The 7,317-nt window shown below is 42.2% G+C and overlaps 1 long non-coding RNA gene across 1 annotated transcript; it reads right to left on the minus strand.

The window, feature by feature from the left end:
• Positions 1 to 5,322: 5,322 nt before the first annotated feature.
• On the minus strand, positions 5,323 to 7,018 carry LOC142600046 (uncharacterized). Its single transcript, XR_012833511.1, has 3 exons — positions 6,938 to 7,018; positions 6,513 to 6,596; positions 5,323 to 5,422 (listed from the first exon to the last, which is right to left on the minus strand). It is a non-coding gene; the product is annotated as an uncharacterized LOC142600046 (long non-coding RNA).
• Between the last annotated feature and the right edge of the window lie 299 nt (positions 7,019 to 7,317).

Here is a 7,317-nt window from a genome sequence, read left to right on the forward strand (position 1 = left end):
TTAGATGTTGGCTTCAGAGTGAGATTATTAATATCATACAAGACCCCATTTCCCTCCATAAAGGAAGTCTAGATGACCAGCCCAGACCTAGATGCATACCAATTCATCACGAGACACAGCAAGTTTTTCACAGCATAATGCAAGTTAGAAAATTGATCCAAGTTCTACCACCAGCTTTGCCTTATGCAATGCGACATCTGTACTTGCCAGAGATGGATAGGTCTGTCCGGAAAGACTTAGTCATTTTAAAGGGCTTAAATGGAGCCTTTATCAAACATATGTGTCTTAAGAAACAGTATTTCCTTAAACTGTGGTCAATAAGCAGTGTAAGTACTAAGTTTCATTTCCAAGTATCAACTTCTGTTCTCTCTCTGGAGGTGAGGTAACAAGTGATAGTTCAAAAAGATCCTGTATGAGCGCTTAGTCTGTTCAGTTTTGCCCCGTGATGTGGACAGTGACTTCTGCGGCACAGTTACCTTTGTAAAGGGGGTGCACAAGGAGTTGGGAGGGGACACAGCAGGGACAGCTGACCCCAACTGACCAAAGGGATATTCCATACCATATGACGTCATGCTCAGCATATACAGCTGGGAGAAGAAGAAGGAAGTGGGGGGGATGGACGGACACACATTCAGAGTGATGGTGTTTGTCTCCCCAAGTCATCGTTACGTGTGATGGAGCCCTGCTTTCCTGGAGATGGCTGAACACCTGCCTGCCCATGGGAAGTGGTGAATGAATTCCTTGTTTTGCTTTGCTTGTGTGTGACTTTTGCTTGACTTATTAGACTGTCTTTATCTCAACCCATGAGTTTTCTCACTTTTACCCTTCTCTCCCCCATCCCACCAGGGGAAGTGAGCGATCGGCTCTGTGGGGCTTAGTTGCCAGCTGGGGTTAAACCATGACAACATTGCACTTTAAAGACAGGTCATCTGGAGACCTCACTTTCCTCTAACCCAACCTGCTAAAGCCTCAGCCAGAGTCTCCAGCATCTCTTAGCCCTGGGTGGTGATTTACTGAGGAGACTTTTGGGCCATAGACCAAGAGGGAGGTTGTGCACCATACTGCTGACAGGGAAGGTTTGCTAAGGCTTCTTTCAATCTCTCTTAAAAACCACCTCCCACAAACTTTTGCTTTTCTGGGGCCTGCACAGCGTATGTTCACCTTGGAAGGAGGTTGCTGCAGCAGAGAGAGCAGCTTCTCCATCAGTCCTTCAGGCTTACACCCACAAGTCCTGCTTTTTGCCACTCTCCATGATCCCTTCCCCCACACTGGCTATTTTTATTCCACTGAAAATATCAGCTGTGAACTACCTAGGCCCATTTTCAGAAGATCTCCTTTCCCATAGAAATGGTAACAGATACTGTACCCGAACGTTTACAATTCATTCAGTGAAGGACTCTCAGCTGTGATGGTGAAAGGCCCCAAATGATAAATCACACTGTCAGCTGAATTCATGTCATAATTTCTAATATGCTCTTTGAATTCTTTGCCTTCTGGTGTATTTACTTTGACTGATTTGTGCTCTTGCAGCTGCCTCTTCTTTCTACTTGTGCTTATTTCAGTCATTTTGGGTTTTATGCATTTCCCAATGTATCCCAAATGGGGATGGGGAAAGAGAGTGGCTGAAGAAAAGCAACAGTGAAGTGGTGCAGAAAAGGAAAAGTGTAGTCAGATGTGTTTCCTCCAGGTTTTGGCTTTCACATTAAATCATTCTGATGTTAACCACGAGTCTAGTCTTGTTCTGCTGCCCTGATGCTAGAGGAGGGCTTGTAGATTTGGATATCACTTTTTTTTAAACTAACTTTTTTTTTTTTCCAAACTGACTTCATCAAAAGCAAAGCAGAAGTCAGCGTGCTTTTCTCCATTAACTTTGTGCTGGCAAATACGCTCCTATTTACAACTCCCTCCTATTTAAAAAAACCTGTGTGTATAAATTGCTGGATTCCCAAGTATTGTATAATCCACAAGGATTTTGTGACTGCGTTTTCCACGCTCTTATTAGCAGGGGAGTCCATAGCCAGCGCTCCAGCAGTGTAATTACTCTGGTTCAGGGAGGAAAGATGCAATTTCTTGGAATTTAATTAGCAAAGCTGAATTAATGACCTTCCTGGACGTAATCAGAAACAATGCAAAGAAAAATTAAAGCAAGAATTATCCATTTCCTGCAAAATCTGTCCAAATGATGCAAACACAGTCATTAATTGTTGAAGCCATTTTATGACTGGACGCACAATAAAACACTCTTTTAATTTTAGAAACGTTTACTCACTGTCTGTACATGTTTATATCATAGCACCAGAAGCTCCTGGTAAAGAGTTCATCTGCTAACACAGAAGGCGCTCACAGGTGAGAGAAGGAATAACAACCTGACTCAGGTCACCGAGTGTGAATTTTCAGCCGCCAGTCATAATAACCTTGTTTAATGTAGGTTTAGGGCTATAGGAACTATGGTTTTTTAAGCAGAGATTGACAAGAAACAAAAGGGAACAAGAGGTTTTCACGCACTTCTGAATCTGCGTGGCTCCAGTGACACAGAGCTGTATTGAAAGAGGACAAGGTTTGATGGGTGGCATCACAGCCCACAGCCCAGGCTGGCCAGTAGAGGAGGAGAAGACAAAAGCCCAGTAACTAGTAAGGATTGTCATACTACATGCATGCAGGTGGTCTGGGCCCTGGTCAACTTGTGGTTGTTGCTTGGTAAATATTTAGTAGAAGCATAAAGGAAGAAAAGTTGTTAGTGAAAACATTTAAATCAAATGCTCTTCTCTGCAGGTGTTTTCATGCACAGTAAACAGATATTTCCAAAGCTCAGTAAGTTTCTGAATATGACAGTTCTTTACACCTGCTTAGACTCAATCTTCTGCATATAATGTGTATACACAGGGGATTTTTAAGAAAATCACAGAGCAATCTGAGTAAAGGGGTATTTGGAATGCCTGGATGTTGATTCAAGTGACTGACAAGGAACTGTGGGTTGGTTGATGGGACGTGTGGTACTGTCAAGCATCCATGGGCAGTTCATACGCAGCATGCACTGATCTGTGCATCCTACAAACCCTGTAGAAGGAAATGTCGGAAAAGAGGGACAAGTCTCAGAAAACATAGGTAACACCATCTTGAAGTGATTTGTAGCAACTAATACTTCAGGAGAAGAAAAGACAGAGTACCTGTAGAGCGAGGAAACCACAGAGAGAGCTATGAAGATGAGAGGAGGCAACACCATGAGCAACCTCATACCTTTGGATCAGACTCCTGAAGCTTGGATTCAAATTTTCCCTTTTCTGTCAGGTGTGAGGACGTGTGGGGTCACCAAAGAACAAGGTTCCAGTTCTGGTAGGGGTAGGACTGTGCTTTGTCAAGTGAGCTGGATAAAAATCAGGGCCATTGGCAATTTCTTGATGCTCCAGCCAAAACATAAGGCAGATTCTTGAGTGGAAACACTGCCAGACAGAAAAGAGCTTGTGCTCTGAAAACCAGTTCTTAAACATCTCAGAACCAGTGGGCACTTTCTTCTTTAAGCTTTTATGCTTAAAGTCTTCATCTGAGGAGGATCCTGGTAACCACACACACACACATCCCACAGGACTTTCATGAAGATTGTTTTGCATGTATGGGACATTCTGATGTGATAATAAAAGCCAAGATGGAAATGAATAATTGTTGTCCAAGACGAGTTCAGACTGTGCAGGAAATCAGGTATTAGACCCCATCTGCATGTATGTATTTCTCCCTCCCTCTGATTAAGAATTCCTTCCCTAACCTGAGAAACCTCTTCTTTGGAGTATGGTATTTATGTTCTTGTTTTAAAAAAAGAAAAAGAAGGAAATTAATATTGTGCAACAAACGTCTGTACATCAGAAAATCAGTAATCAGTTTCAGGTGACATATACATATAGTCTGAAGATGTTTGCTGTTAAATTTAAGGTTCCCTTTCCAGCGTAGAGGGATATGTGACCTTCATTGACCATTTCCTCCAAGCTTGCTTCTGATTGGTTGCTTTCCTATCCTTATCCTCAGACTATTTCTCCTCCAGCTCTTCACTAACAAGTGCAAATGCTTTTGCTATTTCTGTAGCTCTTTCTAATTTGCTCTCAAGATTCTTTGTCAGTCTCTTTCCTCTCCATTCAGTACAATCATATTTTCTTTTACAGAAAATGTGTATTTCTATATCTCAAGTTTCTTATCTCAGTACTAATTCTTCTTCCAGAAGAGTCCTTCAATTTCTCTCCAGTCTGTCTCTTCCTGCCAAGTAATACTCAGTCTCAGTCTTCACATTAAAGTCATCCAGACTTTTCATCATGTCCTTGCCCAGTGATTTCCCACTTCCTCCCCAGTCTCTGGCCTCCTTCCCTAGGCTGGTGAGCAAAACAATCTCTTTCCCAACGAATGGCTGGGCTGCTTTAGCCAAAACTGTTAAAATAATTCTGCTGAGAGGCTATAATCTCAGTATGGAGAATTTCAAACAAAACAGACTTCAGCTTTATCATAAAAATTGGTTAAAATTGTCTTTTATAATCAGGCAGGCTTAGTGGTATGTAGTGCTACAGGCCACAGATATACTGAAGAGTAAGTTCTCTACGATTACTAAAGCATAATCTATTAAAAGTGATATACTGCACCAGATACACTTATTCCAATTTATAAAACAGAAAGTTTCATGGTCGATATTAATTTTCTTTAGCTACAACACAGAGTTTTATTTCATGCTTCATTAACAAGTGTAGGTGTTCTTGACACTAACTCAGCTCTTTCCAACTAGGTCTCATGCATTCATGCTCTTCTTCATACAATGCAAAATGGGGAGACAAGGTGACTGTTAAGAAAAAAAGAGGCATCATTTATTACTTGTAAGCCTGAGAATTTTTAGTTTCTATTTACAAATACACCATTCCTAACCTGGCAGTTTCCTTAAGGTGGAGATGGTCAGCCTACAACCAACCAACCAACACAGCGTGTCCAGCAGCCACATCCTTCCTCCTTCCAGACCCTCCTTGGATGCTCCCCAGCAGCTGTCCCAGAGCAAACACCTTGTTCTGGAGGTGGCACTGGGTCACTGCCTCTCCTAAGGCTTGGCTGCCCTGCGTCCTGTCCATCTCCTGTTGTGGCATGGGGTGCCCATGAAGGCACAGTCGAACCAACTCATCCAGCCTACAGTCTCTGACCTGCTCAAACTGGGGAAAGCTGGAAAGGAACCCCAGGATTATTTTGCACTAACAGGTCACTGCTGTCTGCCTCCTTTGCCAGGGCCGGTCTCGTGGCAGCAGCTAGGGCTTACCTGCACATACCCACAGTGGATCCAGAAGCAGAGAACGCCGCATTGGGCAGCAGTAGGGCACATGTCGAGATGGAGGTAAACCATGGGGCAGGGACTGCAGCGTCTGGTCCTTGCCAGCCGCTGAAGGAAGCTTTGTGGCCTGTTTGCCTGGAAAGGTTTAAACTAGAAAAAACCTGTGGCTCTCATGCATCAACACTGCATTATTTTTATGAACAAAGATAAACTTTATGAAAGCAATTCCCCAAAAGCTGAACAGTTTTACAAATTATAGACCATGTAGTAGACTGCAATCCTCCATGCACATGTCACTGTAGCTCCTGTTAACCTTACACCTGTCCTGACTGTTTTTAGTAATTCAGCTAAATAAAAAGCCAGTTTGTAACACTTCATACTGCCAGAGAAACGTGTTGTTGTTAGAGAAAAATGGTGAATTGAAGTATTCTGAGGGGAAAAAAAAATCTCCATACTAGCAAGCATGTAAATAAGGACAGTGTATAACACTGACCTGGTATAATAAATCCATGAGAAAATCTCTTATCTAACACAAGATTGCCAAGTCACGGCGAAGTTTAATTCTTACAATGATAGTGCATTTAATTACAGTGTTAGCCATATCACAGTAGTAGCTGGAAGACAAAATTCAGTTGAATAAATTTTGCAAATGTACAGAAACAGAAGCATTTAAAATGCTTATGTTCAAAATAGGTGGGATATCAAATGAGAAAGTAGGAATGAATTGTAATTCTGTTTTCAGAGATGAGGACTGAGGCACTGAGAGAAAAACTACTCTCCCTGTTCTTCTCTGCATCTCCTTGACTCCAAGGTCACGCAGAAGCATGGCAGTGAGCAGAATTGCACTCAGCTGCTTCTGAGTGCCAAGCCCAGACTTTAACCATGTCCTACCTAAGGCAGCTTTTGCAAGTCAATGCAACAACAAAAATGAGATATTTTGACATATCTTATTACACTCAATTAGACAAATTTGGGTCTTCTTAATTGCCTTTATTATATGCTGATTATATACTGATGGCAGGCATTGTGTTTTAAATCCCTAACAACAAAGCAGGTTTTTCAGTTAAGTTAACCTTTTCAAACTATCTTTGAGTGCCTTTGGCTGTACATAAAAAGAATGGAAACTCCTTCAAGGAACTTTCCAAATCATACAGCTTACCACATCTCTATGAAGGAAGCATTTGGAGGAGTGAACTGTGGTCCTTGGCTCATCTTATTTTCCTACCTTGCCATCTTTGATTTATTCTCTGAGCTGGAATTCTTCATTTCTTCACAGAATTTATCTCAGCTGGTACATACATGGAAATCTCTAGGCAATTGAGAAAAGAAAAATAAAAGCCAACAAGGCTCTTGCAGTTAATTTTACACTGTGGCAGGGAGGCTGGGGAAGTGTCGTGGCTTAACTCCAGCCAGTAACTAAGCACCACACAGCCGCTCACTCAGCCTTCCCCCACCAAGGGGATGGGGATGAGAAGAGGAAAAAATCTTGTGGTTTGAGATAAAGACAGTTTAACAGGATAAAAAAGGAAGAGAATAACAATAACAATAATAATATCAACGTATAAAGCAAGTGATGCACAAAGGCAATTGCTCACTACTTGTGAAGAAAAAACCCCTGATGCCTAGTCTGTTTCTGAGCAGTGATCCCACCTCCTGGCAGCTTCTCCAGTTCTATCCGGAGCGTGTTGCTATATGGTCAGGTATATCTCTTTGGCCAGTCTGGGCCAGCTGGATGTGCTCTCCCAGCTTCTTGGGCATCTGGCAGGGTGTGAGAAGCTGAAAAGTCCTTGACTTGGTGTAGACACTACAACTACCTAGCAACAACTGAAAACATCAGTGTGTTATCGACATTATTCTCATACTAAATCCAAACCGCAGCACTATACCAGCTATAGCCGAAATCAGGACAGGAAGCTAAAGAAGTGCCAGACTTCAAACTAGAAAGTGGTCTAGGATCTTGTTTCCACAAAGCAGTTAGGCACACTCTAAGATGCAACCTTCTTCCAAGCAGCAGGAGATTGCATTTAAGT

Source organism: Balearica regulorum, chromosome 1, assembly GCF_011004875.1.
Source record: "Balearica regulorum gibbericeps isolate bBalReg1 chromosome 1, bBalReg1.pri, whole genome shotgun sequence".
NCBI classification, from domain to species: Eukaryota; Metazoa; Chordata; class Aves; order Gruiformes; family Gruidae; genus Balearica; species Balearica regulorum.